The following is a 17,553-nucleotide window of genomic DNA, read 5'->3' as shown; positions in this document are numbered from 1 at the left end:
GTGCACAAAGTGTTGTCTGACCAAGAGCTTTAAAAAACCATTTTACAATTAGTGCAATAGTGTTTAAATAGAACTTTGAACCTTGTGAAGTGTAGTTTACATTAAAGTGCATAAACGTTTACATTTTGAAAATGGGCCAAGCGTTTGGAACCGCCCACGCTCCTGTTAGGAGACCAAGAAAGATATGTGGTGAGTATTTCTGTTGCCATCAATTCTTTAATTATCGATACAAAATTTGTAAGACTAATTGATCGTTGCCAAATGACTAATAGGTTCGTAAACAAGTTTGTTCGATTGTGAGCAGTGTTTATATAATTAATTGTCAATGTGATCTGTTGATTTTAAACACTGAAACAAAATCAGGATTGTAAATATGATATCTACGCAATCATATGGTCAGGGACGGATTAAGAAATTTGGCGCCCTGGGGCAATGACAAAAGTGCCGCGCCCCATCCCTGAATTTTTACTTAAAATAGTATTTATATATCATGTTTATAAGAAGCGCGTAAGCGCCGCCTCTCAGAATAACGTATAAATAATGTTATAGATACCATAGAAATGTAAACAAAATTTATACTTATTATTAAAATATCTGATAATTTTATGTGAATATCAAATTTTATTGTTAACATATTTGACCGACAAATGTTTCTCTTTCAATTTTTTTGATTGGATCACCGAAACCGCTAGATCTGCCTCCTACAAATTTAAGCAGTTCTTCATTTTGTCTATACATGTAAATTATTTCTGAATGATATTGGACGTTCCGTTTCTCAAAACTTGAATTATCATTTTTGGCATTTTGGTCCGTCTAATGATTACTTTTGACCGCCAAATGTTTCTCTTTCAAATTTTTTTATTGGATTCCACAAATTTTATCCGTTCTCCATTTTGTCTATATGTGTAAATTTCTTTTAATGAATTTCAAAAACTGAATTATTATTTTTGGCATTTTGTCTTCGTATTTTCGAAACAGTTGGACCTGCCTTGGTCAATAACTAATCAGCAGTCTCACTATCAATAGGAATCGAATCATTCAAATAAAATTTAATTTTAATAAATTTACTAAATAAAAGTTAATAATTTAAAAAAAAAAATCGAAAAAGGTTTTTTAAATTCAGTTTTTATCATTTTTCAAAAAAATTTAAATCTTTTTATAAAATGTAATTTTCAGTACGGAAAGTTTCAGCTCAATGCCATGCGTCACTAATTTAATTTTTTTCGGCGCTCTAAGCTTGGAAGTGCACAAATTCGTCATCTTAAGAGGGCTCGAGATCTGAAGAACATATTTTTTTCATTTAACTCATTTACGAATCTTTATATTAGCCAAATTGTCAACTTGCCAAATTTTGCATTGCATTTGAAAATAAAAAGTGTTATTAAAAAAAAATGAGTTAATTATATGGTATAGATTTTTTTTCTCACTATCCAAATTTTGCCTCCCCCGAAAATTTGCCGCCCTGGGCAGTAGCCCCGACTGCTGCCCCTACTGTAAATTCAGCACTACATGGTGGTGGTTGATATTTCTTCTTAATTGTTCTACTTCATTGATATTTAAACAGATTGATTTATTGACTACCAGACATTTTAATTATTTGAAAACCAGAATGTTGAACTATATGAAATGACGTTACTCATTTATTTTAAGCATTATCAGACTTCTAAATAACGATAACCTTTTCTACATTATACGTTGTACAGAATGATTATTCAGCAGCACGCCGGATCTGCTAAGTTTTAAAATCTTGTTTTGATTTTTTTAACCAATTGCTAATTATAATTATCTGTAAATGAAATTTGTTACTTCGATATTTATTTTGAATCTAAATAGAAAAATTTAGATATATTCATAAAAATGTATACAATGTCTGTTGGAAGTTTACTACATGTGTAAAAGCCCTAAGCTGATCCCAAACATCAGTCAATAACAATGAGTTCTGATCTCGCTGGTCAAAGACTTTTGCTCCTGAGTTTGACAGCCTCGAAGGAAATGTCTTTTCAAGGTCAAAGAGGTATTTTTTGTCCGAAGCTTCGTTTATTGTTTTGTGATTCTGTTGGTCGCGTAAAAGACCGTAGAATACTGAAAATAACATCCAGAGCGATCGGCGGTGTTATTGAAACACAAAATGAAAATAAATTAACAAAACCCGTTGCTGAACGGAATGATAAATTATTGAGCGATAATTGCTAATCTAAATATTATTGTTAAATATAACGCGTTTTCGAGTATCGGCAGCCGAAGAGTAAGGATCGTCTACAGGTACAAATTTAAATATTGTGAATAATAGTTTGTTTACCAGTTATGGATACCGAGCCGCCGGACCCCGGCGGCAGACCCTTATCGCCGATATCTGATATAGATATCGACATTGATAATGTTAGTGAGTCACAGTGCGTAAATAATACTTATTATAAAATGGAAGGAGACAAAATACATTGGGTTAATGACACTACCCATATTAGTGCTATTAATTCGGTAAATATTAGTGAAATAAATGAAGAAAATATAAATTATAATGAAAATAAAGAAACAAATAGTGATAATTTAACAAGTGTCGGTGCGGAAAGTGTAAATAAAAAATTAAAAACAGGTATAATATCAGTCGCAAATTCTGAACAAAGTAGTGAAATATCAAATGTAAACAATGGAATCAAAACAAGTTGGTATAATATGTGGTTAAAAGATAAGGATACAGCAATAGTAGGCGAAAATATTAAAGAAATTAAATTCTATTTAGAAACAGACGAAGGTCCATTCATTATTCATGCTGAAAGCAAAGATAAAAATATCGGTAGACTACACCCGATGGCCGTGGGAAGAATATTTCACAGAAATTTAATAAATATTAGTAAGGATATAGAAAATATTAGCGCTATTGGCAAAAACAAGATAAAAATAACATTTAATAATTATAAGAGTGCAAACAGAGTCATCAGAGAAAATTTGCTGGATATTTTTAATATTAAGGCATTCATTCCCAGATACAAACTAGTAAGAACCGGAATCATCTTCGATATAGACCCAGATCTAGAAGAAGAGGAAATTTTTAATTGTATTAGGTGCGATAGCGAAGTTATAAGTATTAAATGCTTAAAAAGTAAAAATAATGAATCAATGAAACCTAATTCGCAGAGAGTAAAAATTTTATTTAGAGGCAATATGTTACCAGAAAGAGTGTTTATCCATTCAGTAAGTTGTCGGGTTATGCCATATATACAAAGATTAATACAGTGCCACAAATGTTGGAGATTTGGACATATAAAAATACAATGCAGAAGCAAAGAAAGGTGTAAAAAATGTGCAGATGAACATAACATAAATGCATGCAAAAATGACGAGGAAACTTGCTGCCTATGTTATGAAAACCATCAAGCAGATAGCAAAATATGCGAGGTATATCTGAAGAATAAAAAAATAAAAGAAATCATGGCAATGCAGAATTCATCTTACGAAGAAACTAAAAAAATTATTCAGAACAACGGATATGCAAAAGCAGTTAGCACCTATAATCAATATAAATCCTATCAAAATAACTTTCCAGGTCTTAATAGTAATATGAGAAGCAGTTCAGATAAACCAAATGCTAATAAATATGAAATATTAGCAAATCTAATAGAAAAGAACAGGTTTATGACACAGATAACTTAATGAGAATGAATAAACCAACAAATATATCAAGCAGAAATGATAGAAGAAATTATTATAAAGCAAATTATGAGTATCGAAGAGGTGAACGTAGGGTAGACAGAACTGACGTGATTAAGTCTCACAAAAGGTCACAAAGCAATGAGGATAAAGAAATTTCAGCAGCGCGAAGGACTCAATTGAGAAGCGACATTAAAAACATAATTAAAAAACTAGAAGACAAAAGATATGGTATAGATATAAGCAAGGAAACTAATATGTCGAACATAAAAATTAGATTAGAAATGATAATCGAAAGTTTGGGTATAGTAAGTTCTCAAGTAGAAAACACAATAGGAGTTGGTTCTAAAGAAAATGAGAAAAAAGATATTAGTGACAATAATTATAGTTGATTAAAAAAACAAATAAATAAATAAATAATAAAAATAAAAATATAAATGAATCAATTAAAAATTTTACAACTGAATTGCAGATCACTAGTATCAAATAGGGAAAGTATTCAACACTTTATGTTCCAAAACCAAATCCACATAGCGGCACTACAAGAAACGTGGCTAAAACCAGATAGGAATTATAACTTCTCTGGGTATAAAATATTTCGTGATGACAGAGATGATGGTTATGGCGGGGTAGCTATTTTAGTAAAAAATGAAATTGCTTGCGAAGAAGTCATTTTTTCTAATGATAACGATAATATACAACTCTGTGCAGTTTTGATTAAAACCCATACACCATTTTATATAATGTCCGTATATTACTCTCCTAATACAAGTATAGATATGACGGATTTTAAAAATCTAATAGAACAATGTCAAAGAGCAAGAATTTTGATTTCGGGTGATTTCAATAGCCACCACTTTGCGTGGGGCAGCAATTATATAGACAAAAGGGGTGCTACAATATATGAGTTAATAGAAGATTATTCTTTTTGTATACTGAATGATGGAAGAACAACAACAATTCAATCAAAATACAAAAGAAGCTCACCAATAGACTTATCATTTTGTTCCAACAATTTAATTAGTTTGTTGGATTGGAATATAGTTAATGAGAGTATTGGATCAGACCATCTCCCAATAATTATAACGGCGAATGTGTATATAAAAACAATGATACACATTAATATAAATAAACGATGGAATATTAAGAAAGCAAATTGGACAAAATTTGAAGAAAATATTGACAAAATGACAACAACCTTTAATCACACAGAAAGCATCCAAGTAAAATATAAATCTATTACAAACATAATAGAAAAAGCAGCAATAAGTAGTATAAAACAAAATAAACAGAATTACATTAGGACTTTTAGACCTACTCCATGGTGGGATGAAGAGTGCATGGAAATCATATCCAAAAGAAAAATAGCATATAAAAAAATGTTAAATAATTTCAACTATAACAACTATATTAATTATCAAAAAATTAATGCAGAGATAAAAATAATGCTTCGCAACAAAAAGAAAAGAAAATGGATAGACTTTACTAACTCCTTGAATAATACCATGCCTATTACACAACTATGGAAAAAAATCAATATATTCTCAAACAGTAAATCTAAAGTAAATTCTTATAATCAAATATCGCAGGATTTTGGATATAATATTTTGAAAAACTATACGCCAGATTATGTTAGAAGTTGCATCCGTCACTACAAGAATGATAGACTTCGAAATCGAAATATTAACGAGGAAGCAATAAATTGTCCAATAAATACCGAAGAACTTGATAATGTTTTGAGAAATAAAAAAGATTCTGCGCCAGGAATGGATAACATCCATTACTCTATGATTTCTAAATCCCCTAGGGAATTTAAAAAATCATTGTAAATCTGTTTAACGAGATAATTAAAAATAATATGATTCCCGAAGATTGGAGAAATGTTTGTTTGTTACCATTATGTAAGCCCAATAAATCTCCATTTGACGTCAATTCATATAGGCCGATAGCATTAACGTCATGCGTGGCAAAATCATTTGAGAAAATAATTAAAACAAGACTGGAATGGTTTATCGAAAACCAAAATCTATTAAGTCCATTACAAATTGGATTTAGAAAAGGTAAAAGCACTATGGATGTTATAAGCATTATCTCAAACGATATTCATATCTCAAATTCCAATAATAACTACCTCCTATTTATTGCAGTAGATATCGAAAAAGCATACGATAACGTAAACCAGGAAATTCTACAAAATAAAATGCGAAAGTTTAAGATTCCAAAACTTATAATTAATTGCGTTATGAATCTTATTTCACAAAAAAGAATTTATATCAAAACTAAGGAAGGAATTATAGGGCCAAGAACAACAAATACGGGTATTCTCCAAGGGTCAATACTTAGCCCACTACTCTTTAACATTTATACCTCCGATTTGATCAAAATAATAAAATCAAACGATATCAAAATCTTACAGTATGCGGATGATCTGTTTATATATGTAGCAAAACCATCAATTGAGATATGCATAAAGAAGGCTAGTGAAGCAATAAAGAAACTACAAAATTGGCTCAATAAAAACAATCTAAGTATATCCCCAAGTAAAAGTTCAATAACAATATTCACCAGACACAACAAATCATACCAGCAAGACCAAATTAGGTTGGGCAGTTTAGACTTTCCCATTAAAAAATGCGTAAAAATACTCGGTGTTTATTTGGATAACAAAATGAGTTTTAAAAATCACATTCAAGAATTATGCAAAAAGGGTGAAAAAGGTTTAAACATTTTGAGAAAACTAGCGAATACCAGTTGGGGAGCTCACCCAGAATCGTGCTTGATGATATATAAGAGTTTAATAAGATCTCAAATGGACTATGGATGTTTTATTTACGGCACAATAAACTCTTCTGAAATGCAAAAATTAAATAAATTACAATATTCAGCACTTAGATTGAGCCTAGGAGCTCTAAAATCAACTCCTACAAATAGTTTACTTGCGGAAGCAGGTGAAATAACTTTTCAGCTGAGAATACAAATGTTATCAAATAAATATCTTACGAAAAAATTTAATTCGACATGCGAAGAAATTCCAAATCAATTACAACTGTTATCAAATCACCATATTACCAAAAAAAGTTTGGTTCAAGAAAAATACTCCACCATTATTATCAAGTTTTTATTTTTTCAAAAAGTTTGATGAATATATAACTATAAATAAGACCATACCACTTTTTGAATTTCCGTGGATAATGCAGTTTGAGAAACCCGATATAATATTTACATCGTTTCCAATTGAACCGAATATTTTAAACATTGGAGTCAGAAACAGGGAATTGGAGACTTACATAAATGAAAAATGGCCTGATCACATACAAATCTATACAGATGGGTCAAGGGGACAAGGAAAAACAGGTTGTGCTATTTACATCCCCAATTTTAATTATAAAAGAAAAGTGAGGTTGCCGGACATTGCATCGATTTTCACTGCAGAAATATTAGCAATTTATTTAGCATTAGAGTATATCAAGCAAAATAACATCAATAAAGTGATAATTCTTTCGGACAGCAAAGCAGCATTAAAATCTATCAACAAGCCAAATATTAAATCAAATAAACTTATCTTAAAAACTACAGAAATTTTAATACAACTAACTAGAGATAAATTTTCAATCAAATTATTATGGGTAAAAGGTCACTCCAACATATTGGGTAACGACATAGCCGACAATCTTGCGAAAGAGGCATGGGATCTGGACGTGGACCCTTATAAAGTTCCATGTACTGATCTATTTTATTGGATAAAATCACAAACCATTAAAACTTGGCAAGAGGAGTTTAAAACCTTATCAAAAAGGAAGGGAAGGCTATATGCTACAATTAATCCATCTCCAAAATTTAATACATGGTTTAATAAAAGGCTAGACATCGACAGAAAATTGATTTCAATTTTCTGTAGAATGCGATTCAATCATACATTGTGCAAGGACCAGTTATACCGGTTTCGGATCGTAGATAATAACAAATGCATATGTGGAGCTGCAGAAACAATTGATCACTTATTTTGGCAATGCCATCTTCATAATGAACATCGTAATAAACTATACAAATGTCTGAGTGAAAAGGGAATGTCATTTCCAATAAATACAGTCATATTAGTCGCTACAAACAATATACAAATTTATAAAATCGTTTTGGACTTTATTACTAAATGCAAAATAAAAATTTAAGTTTCTTAATTGATATCTGTGTGTATATGTAGGTATGTGTATGTGTATATATAAATATATATGTGCATGTGTGTATGTGTATATATGTATCGATATGTATATAGTTAAGTTTAGATATATATATATATGTATATATATATATATGTATATATATATATATATATAGTTATAATTAATATTATAAATGTCTGTAATGTGCTAGATAACCATAAGGTTGAAGCCAAATAAATAAATAAATAAATAAATAAAATAAATAAATAAAATATAACGCGTTCTGTATTAGCTGATCTGCATCGTATAAGTGAAGATCATGTTGCTTACGGTTATTTGCTGTACGCAATAATATATTAGTCATATAGCGGTTAGTACTTCTTAAATTTTGATTAAGGTATTTAATGACATAAACGAACTTTGAATGCTTACAAAAACTAAAATGCAATCAATTTATATTTAAAAAAAACAGAGCGAATGACAATTATCGGTTAGAGATTTGATAAACTAATTCGCGTTAATAAAGATAGTAAAGTTATCTCTTTCAATAATCAATATTTGTACAGTATTTATTTGCACAATGTGTATTTCAATATTGTGCAAATTGAAATTGTAGATACTTTCTTCTAAACGTAATTTTCAATATAGATATTATTGGCTTGGAAAATATTCATTGGAAAGTGATGATGTATCATGAAAAATTTGAGTTATTATTTACGGGCCGATTCTGCGGTAAAATAGACCAATGTTATGACTATGTTACCCCTGGTCAAAATGCTATGTGGTTGCTTTGCATTTTCGATATAAAACATAACCTAGAAAACGCATAAACGTCAAAAAAAGGATTTTATCATAAGTGCACCTTTCTGATATGTCGTAATATTACATGCGAAAATAGTCATTATAGTAAGTTCACCTCGGAAATCGAGATACCCAGCTGTAAATCAGTAAATACTTGTATATTGACACCCTAAAGTTGTCTCTATGGTATTAACACTCTGCCATATGTAGGTTTTGAGACAACTTTAGGATGTCAATATACAAGTGTTTACAGACTTACAGCTGGGTATCTCGAATTCCGAGATTCTTACCTAATTTATTCTTAAATGTCTGGACTAAAAGTTAATATTTTAGGCACAGCAAATACATAGCATTTTGACTGTTTTTAGTACCATTTTATATGAAAAAAAGTAACAAAAGGTCTATTTCACGGCAGAATTATCCCATTACTTCTTTAAACTTATAACAAATAGTAAAATCTATAAAATTAAATAAATTAAGACGTTGAATTATCAATATTATTTGTTACGTCAATAAGTGTATTTATTGATTAATTCACTTAATTTACAACATTGTTTAGCAAAGAATTACAGATACATTAAATACATTGTATCTTACAATTAGTATTTTCATTGTTGATAATGGATTACCTCAATGTATTTTATAGTGGATAATGCTATCACTAAAATATGATAATCTAAAAAGTACTTTATTATTCTAAGTTCATTTAGCAATACTAAATATCAGTTATATCAAACACAGTAAATATTTAAGAATTTAAGCGAAATTTTTACACAATAACTGTAATATTTGGCGTTGATTTTTGTAAACTTGAAGCGAAATCTTTAAGAAAAACACCATTACTTTAGACTTAAGTAGTGGTGTTTTTCTAGACTTAAGATTCTTAAGTATTGATGCAAAATCCTTTCTAGTGGCTTTTTTATGAACAAATAGAGATTTAGGTTACTTCTGTTTAGGGTAACCCAATGGTTTCCGGCCTTTTTTGCATTGCGCTCCCCTGCTTTAATAAGAAAAAAAAGTTGCATCCCCTGAATATTTTCAACAATTGAATTTTATAAATACACAACTGATCATATTATAAGACTACAAATTAATATGCAATATTATGTAAAAATATGCATAAAATCTAATTATTTTTTGTTTATTTTCTAATATCATTAAAAAAAATTAGGGCTATTTTCGAAAATAGTATTCGGGAAACATATGTACGCGCCTCACAGGGTGGAAACTGCGGGGGTGACCTAATGAGTCTCCTGTTGCAAATAATGTTATGACCCAATTAGTATTATAAAAATCAACATTTTAAAACGCAATAAGTTGATTGTAGCAATCATTTTCTCAGCGGACTTCTTAAAGGCATCGACCGATTAAGATTGTCATTATTGTGAAACACATGACATTGTGTTGCTTCACTAATTGTTTAATGTCCTACTGCCTACTCATTTGATATTAAGATAGGGTTTCACAAAGAGTTGCTTCTAGTAGTTTTAATGTGGAAAATGTAACACATGCCGAGAAAATAATTTTAGTTTGTATTGATTTAGTTTTTTTTTTCACTTGTATTTAATATATTTTTTATACTCATATATTTTAAGAAGAAATTTAAAAGATCTTTAAAAAAACTCTAATAAAACTTACTGCATGATAAGTTAATAAATCATGCAATAATCGCTTTGCTTACGAATTATATGATTGCGAAACATTCCTTTATTAATCGGTTAATAAAACATTACCTATCTGCTTCAGTCTGCGAATGTGCAACCAATATGCGTGATTGCTTATGACTAATGACTAATCTATATTTATGTTATTTGATTAAATTATTCAAGCAGTTTGCATGCTGTATAATTTTTTTTTCAAATGACGTCAATTTGATAATTAGTTTTCTTTACTAGTTTTTCTAGAAAAATTATAAAACTTCAATATTATTTAGATTATAAATTATTTTTATGTATTGAAGAGATTATGGGTTCTTTTCTTGATATGTAAAAACAAACACTTTTTAAGATTTATAGATTTTATTTTAAAATCTAACTCACATTATTGGTTGATACTTGTAATCTGTACTTGTTGGCGGTTACAACATAACTAATTCCCGCTCCATAATAACCAGTTTTTACCTGATTCGACCCTTATTGTCGGATAAGAGTCGATTCATAAAAGTTTTATATAAATGGTACCAATAAACGAGATTAAATTACAAACATATTTTAATGAAAATGTGTGAAACATAAAATATTATATTAAATACATAATAGTTCTTAACAGTATGTATACCGATCATTGTTTCTTCTGATACTCCTTGCAAATTGATTATTTTTTATCTAACAATTTACCTATCCACCCTGAAGTTTTCACGAACATTTTTTTCGCTTTGACACAAATTTGTATAAAGAGTTCATTGTTTCTATTCTAGATCATTTAAGCTTTCGTTTTGCGTCATAAACTAATTAGCATCATTATTTAGTTACCTAAAAATGAAAAAAGCAATTATTTTTTAAATATGTTCTCAGACTTTTAGCCGTTACTATTCAGTATTTGTTCGTGATTTTTATATTTCAAGATTATACCTATTTATATTCAACTTATATATATTTTTATCAATGATGACGAAGAATGGTATTGATCATTATTTGTCTCGAATCTCGATTTGCGTTTATAGGGCTAACGACATCAAAATCTAAAATTAGATGCGAAACCAAATTATTAAAATAAAATCCTAAACCTGTGGGAGCTTTTACTCTAGAATTGAGTATTAAAAATCGGTTTTAGACATGTGCTACTGAAATTTGACATTGGAATGCGCCACAATAATACTTGTAATTCATGGTTTAAATTGCATACTAAATAGACCGTAACATTCGTATTATAAGAATCATTGAACCATCAAAGTTGTCATTTTAGTGTTATTTTATGTGTTATTGATATTAATTAAAAATTCAACTACCTTGAATAATGTAACATAACTATTAATATTTTCTATTTTTAACATTGATTTTTTTTTCAAGTAGTAAATATAATAAAAAATTGTACGTTATTTAGTTTATGCACGTTTACATCAAATGGTATCGTTCCAATTTCAATATTTGATGACTTAATATCACTCAATTTTTTTTTGTCAATTTCTTGTGTTAGAATTATTCGAGCAATTAGTTTATTTTATGAAAATTCGAAACCGGTTAAAATCATTTTTTTAAATACTATTCGAAACCGGTTTTCTAAAATGTCGGTTTTTGTAGAAACCCTAATCGCGGTACTTTGAATTAAGTACATTACGTACATTTGTATATGAAATTACAGTTGATAAAATAATCATTTACACCGGCTTTGCACTTTCGATAAACGTCTAACTAATATTGCGGTATAGAATTTGGGTAATTATTTTCCTAAGGATTCAAGCAACATCTAAAATGCCCATAGAAAGTATTCCCCAAAGCAAATATTATGAAATATTTCTACTTATATTTGTTTTCTCATGCGCAAATCATTAATGGTATGCAAAATATTTTTTATATAATAACTACAGGTCAGGACTTGCAGAGAAAAGCTTTGTTATTAGAAATAATTTTTTCTTGTTTGGCATATCAATTTTTCTCCGCTCCCTGTTTATCACAATAAATAGCCATAGTATGAATTCTTTGTTTCTCTATTTTAAATTACCCTTATTGTTAGTAAATGCATGGTGGTTTACTTTAATATGTTTTAAAGTACATATGTTACATAATTGTTTACTTTAATGTTTTAAAGTACATAAAGAGTAGAGTATGCATTCTAATTTAAATTCTTGTATATCAAATCATAATGGTTTTCTACATTTTAAATTCAGATGTATAAAATACAAGTTCTAATTAATTACATATTTTAAATGTTGCAGTTGACGATTTACATTTGTCTCAATAAACAATCGTTAATAGGTTAATTGATTACTATCAAATTCGGCTTAAATTAAAACTTTTGGTTTTGACTGTGCTTAATATATGTAGACTTTGTAGACTAGACAGAATGAGCACTGGTCCGGGGTCTGTTGTCTCGAGATATTTTTCGCAGGAAATATGAATATTTATATATTGTGCTGACGACGAGTCCCTAGAATCAAATGAGACTTGAAATGATTTTATATATTGTCCATTTTGCATTTACTCGTTGTATATATATATATATATATATATATATATATATATAATTGTATGCATGAAGTACTTCTTGAATACTCATAATTATCGCATGTTAACGGAAAATTAAACACGCTTTATATTAATCTGGCATAAGATGTTTCGTAATATATATATAAGCGATATATATTTTTTATTCCATTGAAAATTTATATTTCATTTACTGATAAATTTCAGAAAATTGTATGGTAATACTAGAATTGACCGATATATCTATTTTCTGAAAATCGAGATTATTCATGCATCAAATTATACAATTTATATTTATATTTTTGGATTTATACAATTATACAATCAGATATTATTAGTACATAACTTATATTAATAATACCATAACATAATAATATATAATTCTATAGTAAATAACATAATTTGAAGAAAGTGTTTGCTAATAGCCTTATTCAAAGTTTAGTTTTTTGTAAAAAATAACACATAATTTTAGTTGGATTCTAATACTGGTATTAGAGAAAGGTGTCTGAAAAGTTATAACATATATATTTAATACCAATTTGTTGAAAAGCATTATTATATCCAGTTCATCTAAAGCAGCGATTCCCAAAGTGCATATCAGCGAAATGTGATCTAGACATCCATGATAGTGCATCACAACACACCTTGTTAATATCTATTTTTTATTATTATTTTAAAGTCAATTAATTAATGTCTAAACTTGTAGTTAAACCTTTACTTTACATGTTTAATACTAAACGTTAGTACAAATAGAAATGTATATAAAAAACATTATCGGCTAAATAGGGGGCTCATGGCAAAGTCTAAGGGGTTCACGACACAAACAAGTTTGGGAACTTATGATCTAAAGTGAATTATTAAATTAGGAAGCGTGTTTTAATGTGGGACCTTTAACAAGTTTGTCGTCTATCATAATATTTCGGATTTGAGCTCAAATTAAAGAGATTGGCATTATTTTTTTTATAAAACAAAGGGCGATTGAGGAGAAAAATGCAAGGAACGAGTGGGATCTTTTGCTCATGGAAAAAAGGTCAACAATATGTAGTGGACTTGCTTTGTTGTGTAATTGAAATACTGATATAAATGAAGGTGGAAAACCCGAAAATTGAATAAATACTTAGATACAGCAAAGTATATAATTCTATTAGAATCTGGCTTTTCAAAGTATTAATGTATCTGCTGAAGAAGTTAAATTTTTCACTAAATGAATGGCGAATACAGTTTTCTAAGTTGAATAAAGGAATTTTCCAGCGTATATAGTGTAGTGGCCTTAGCAAAGAAATCACCGGTTTGACTAGCCTTACGTATAGGGTTTATACAAAAACCGACATTTCAGAAAACCGGTTTTCGAATTTTCATTTTACTAAAAAACCGGTTTTAACCGGTTTTCGAATTTTATATAAAAAATAAATATTTGCTCGAATATTCTGTAATTTATTCGCAAATTTAGTGTAATTTAGAGCAGTATTTGACTGAATTTATTTATTGTTCAATTTAATAGATAGTAAACAAAATTATTTTAATTTTAATTAGCAGAACTAAAAAATAATAGTTTATCTTAATTAATTGAAAATAATTATTTGTTATTCATTCTTCATTTTCACATATAAGAATGAAAATATTTTTATGATAGTGAAAGGAAAGTTTTCGAATAAATAAAAATAATACAATTTTAAATAAGAAAAAAATCATTAAATAAAAAAATAAAGAAATATTAGATACATGTTGATGCATACTTCTTAATATTAATTTAAGTTTTAAAAACAATTAAGTTAAACTCTTATTTCTGTTAGAAGCAATTTTAATTAATTAATTTTAAACATTCTAATTATTTTTTGTTTAATAAAATATGATTTATAAAACTGAGAACGTATATTGAATTGCTAGTTAGACATGTCCTTTGTTTACTCACAAAATTTCCTGAATTAAAAAATACTCTCATACTTGCGACCAAATTATGCTTAATTATACTTTAAGTTTTTTGTTCTTTAGTTTGTGGCTTCTAGAGTTTAAAATTCTTTTTTGTAAGTTTGAGTAGAGGAAGTTACTTCTTCAAGAGAAGTCACACTGATTTAAATTAATATATACACTGGTATAAAAATCTAAAATATTATATACAAAACCTTTCTGGGAACCATTGCAGACTGATAAGATATCAAATGCTATTGAAACGATATGATTTCAGGAATCAAAACGCTTTCATCTGTCTTCTATATTTGGCTACATTTGTAATTTTCCATTTATACAGTGAAAACCGACTTTTTCACTAAAAAATCGGATTTCGAATTCCATAATTTTTGCCAAAAAACCGGTTTTTAAAACCGGTTTTTGAAAACCGACAAACCCTACTTACGTACTATAACTGTACTTCTCATTACAGATTTATTATTCGATCTTTGCCATGTAACTGAAAAATTCATGATTGTTTTGCGGAAGATAAAATACATACTAACATTATCTTTATAAAATTATCTATTTGCATTGCATCCATATATTTAGTGTCTATTTTGCGCTTGCGATTTCGATCATGTAGGCAGAAGTCTTTCTCTTTTCGTCACTAGTCCTTGATTCGGTTTCATAAAATATCAAAACCTGTCTCTTGTTTGTTCAGTGGGAGTGCAGGCGCCAGTTGTAATATGTTGTATGATTTCTATTATAGATTAAAACTAGCTGTAAGTGGAATTCTGTCTTAAGGCAATTAAGGCATCGTGCCTTAAGGCAAATTGCTGAAACTTCCCGTACCAAAAATTATTTTTTTTTAAAAACGATTAACATTTTTGAAAAAAATTTACTTCGAAAAAATAAGATGGACAAATTGGACAAAAAATTACTTTTTTTTGAAAAAAAATTTTTTTTAAAAAAAAAAAATTTAAATTTCTTTTTTTTTTGAAAAAAAAAATGTTTTTTTTATTTTGACATATTTTGGAAGATCTGACCTTTTTTCAAAGCAATCGTACTGCTTTAACTGCATAAAGACGAAATATTAAAGCGCGTAAGCGCCGCGTCGCCGTCTAACGCGTAAACATTGGTACGGAACCCATAGGAATGTAAACAAAATTCATACTTATTGTTAAAATCTCTATAAAATATCTGATAATTTGATGTGCATATGTCTAATGATCATTTTTGACCGCCAAATGGCATTTTTTTTTACTTTTTTCATTAGATCTCCGAAACCGCTAGACCTGCCTTTATGAAAATTTGGTCAATTCTTCATCTTGTCAATACAAGTAAAACGTTTTTTGACTTATTCAAATTGGACACTCCGTTCTCTTAAAAACTGAGTTACCGTTTTCGGCACTTTTTGCCCCGTATCTTTGGAACGGCTAGACCTGTCTTTGCCAAAAACTAATCAGCACGTCTCCTTATCAATACGAATCGAATGTTTTTTGAATTATTCAAATCGGTTGATCCGTGTTCCCGAAATCGTCGACGAAAATTTGTATCCGCACATACATACACACACGCACATACATACATACATACACACACACACACACACACACACATACATCCATTTTTTCTAAGGTATGCCAAAATGTTCAGAAACCTCTGAAACGCAAAGATATATAAAAATTTTCATTTTCGATTTTTTTGCGATTACTATAACTATCCCTACGGGAAGTTAATAATTGTATGAAATAAATAAACTGCATCATTTTTTATATGAATAATGTTATAATAAAATTCATGGTTTTATATATTTTTCAGAAACTTGTTTTTGAGCATTTCTAATGTCTCTACATCTTTGGTTCTATATATAGTAAATCCAAGTATTACATTCTTTATCAAAAATTGATTTGTTCAGTTTTCTGTCAATTTCTCGCACTGATTTATATTCAAGTAGTGCTTATAATAGTCATATCTCAGCAGAGTTCTGTTTTACGGAGAAACGCTTTTAAATCTCTAGAAAATAGCAATTTGATTGATCTACTTACTATCATTTGGAATATCGTGACCTTGTATATTCGCAGAACGAAATATTAATGTTTCATGTAATTTTATTTCAATCACGTTCGTAGTCTGATCTTATTTATCATCAGTTGCTAATTTGTCGATAAAATGATGTTCTGATAAATGCTTTTCTATTAAGAATTACTTAATTGAAAATGCGGCCTAATTAGGCCGCATTAATAATTCGGTGTATGGGTTTTTTATATTAAACATAATTATTAAAAACCTAATTACCATTTAGAAAAATATCTTAATATATTGAAATAATTTATGTAATTGTTTACCATGGAACATAATAACTATATATCATTATATTTTTGCAAAAAATTAACTTGTAAATGTCAATATATATATATATATATATATATATATATATATATATATATATATATATTGCGTGTCTGTTCAGCCCATCTAAGCTTTTTGATTAGAGTTCGTTTGCTAATTTGTATGCGCAATGTGTCTTCCGGGCGTCTCGGCGTCCAAGGTCTGTAATCTGTAAAACTTTTTTCAAAGCCAAATAATAGGGATAGAGATACTGCATTAGACAAATATCGTTTGAACCTAAATTTTCCACTACGAACTTCTGAATTGATAATTATCTTTGCCATATATTGATAATTCTCTACCGCGTACTGAAATACATTTTGAATCAAGTTTATTAAAATATAATAAACACTTTTTCTCAATCGTTTTACACATCGAGGCATCCAAGTCGAAAGGGTTAAATTTGTTGATATGCGATATTAATTTAGCACGTTGATATCCTACGTGATTTTGGTCTTGTGAAACAATTTGAAACTTTTGATTTTATGCCAATGCTTTAATTCTTTACTGTTAGTAAATTT

General features: G+C 28.7%; 1 protein-coding gene across 1 annotated transcript in view; it reads left to right on the top strand.

Moving 5' to 3' along the window:
* LOC113387697 (E3 ubiquitin-protein ligase ZNRF1-like) overlaps positions 1-17,553 on the top strand; it is an 82,069-nt gene that overhangs the window by 33,610 nt on the left and 30,906 nt on the right. The gene's annotated exons all lie outside the window — the stretch shown is intronic.

This window comes from Ctenocephalides felis, unplaced genomic scaffold, assembly GCF_003426905.1.
Source record: "Ctenocephalides felis isolate EL2017-DRISC unplaced genomic scaffold, ASM342690v1 CF-g0.4_SCAFFOLD_03572, whole genome shotgun sequence".
NCBI lineage: Eukaryota > Metazoa > Arthropoda > Insecta > Siphonaptera > Pulicidae > Ctenocephalides > Ctenocephalides felis.
This window is presented reverse-complemented; position numbering and strand designations above follow the sequence as displayed.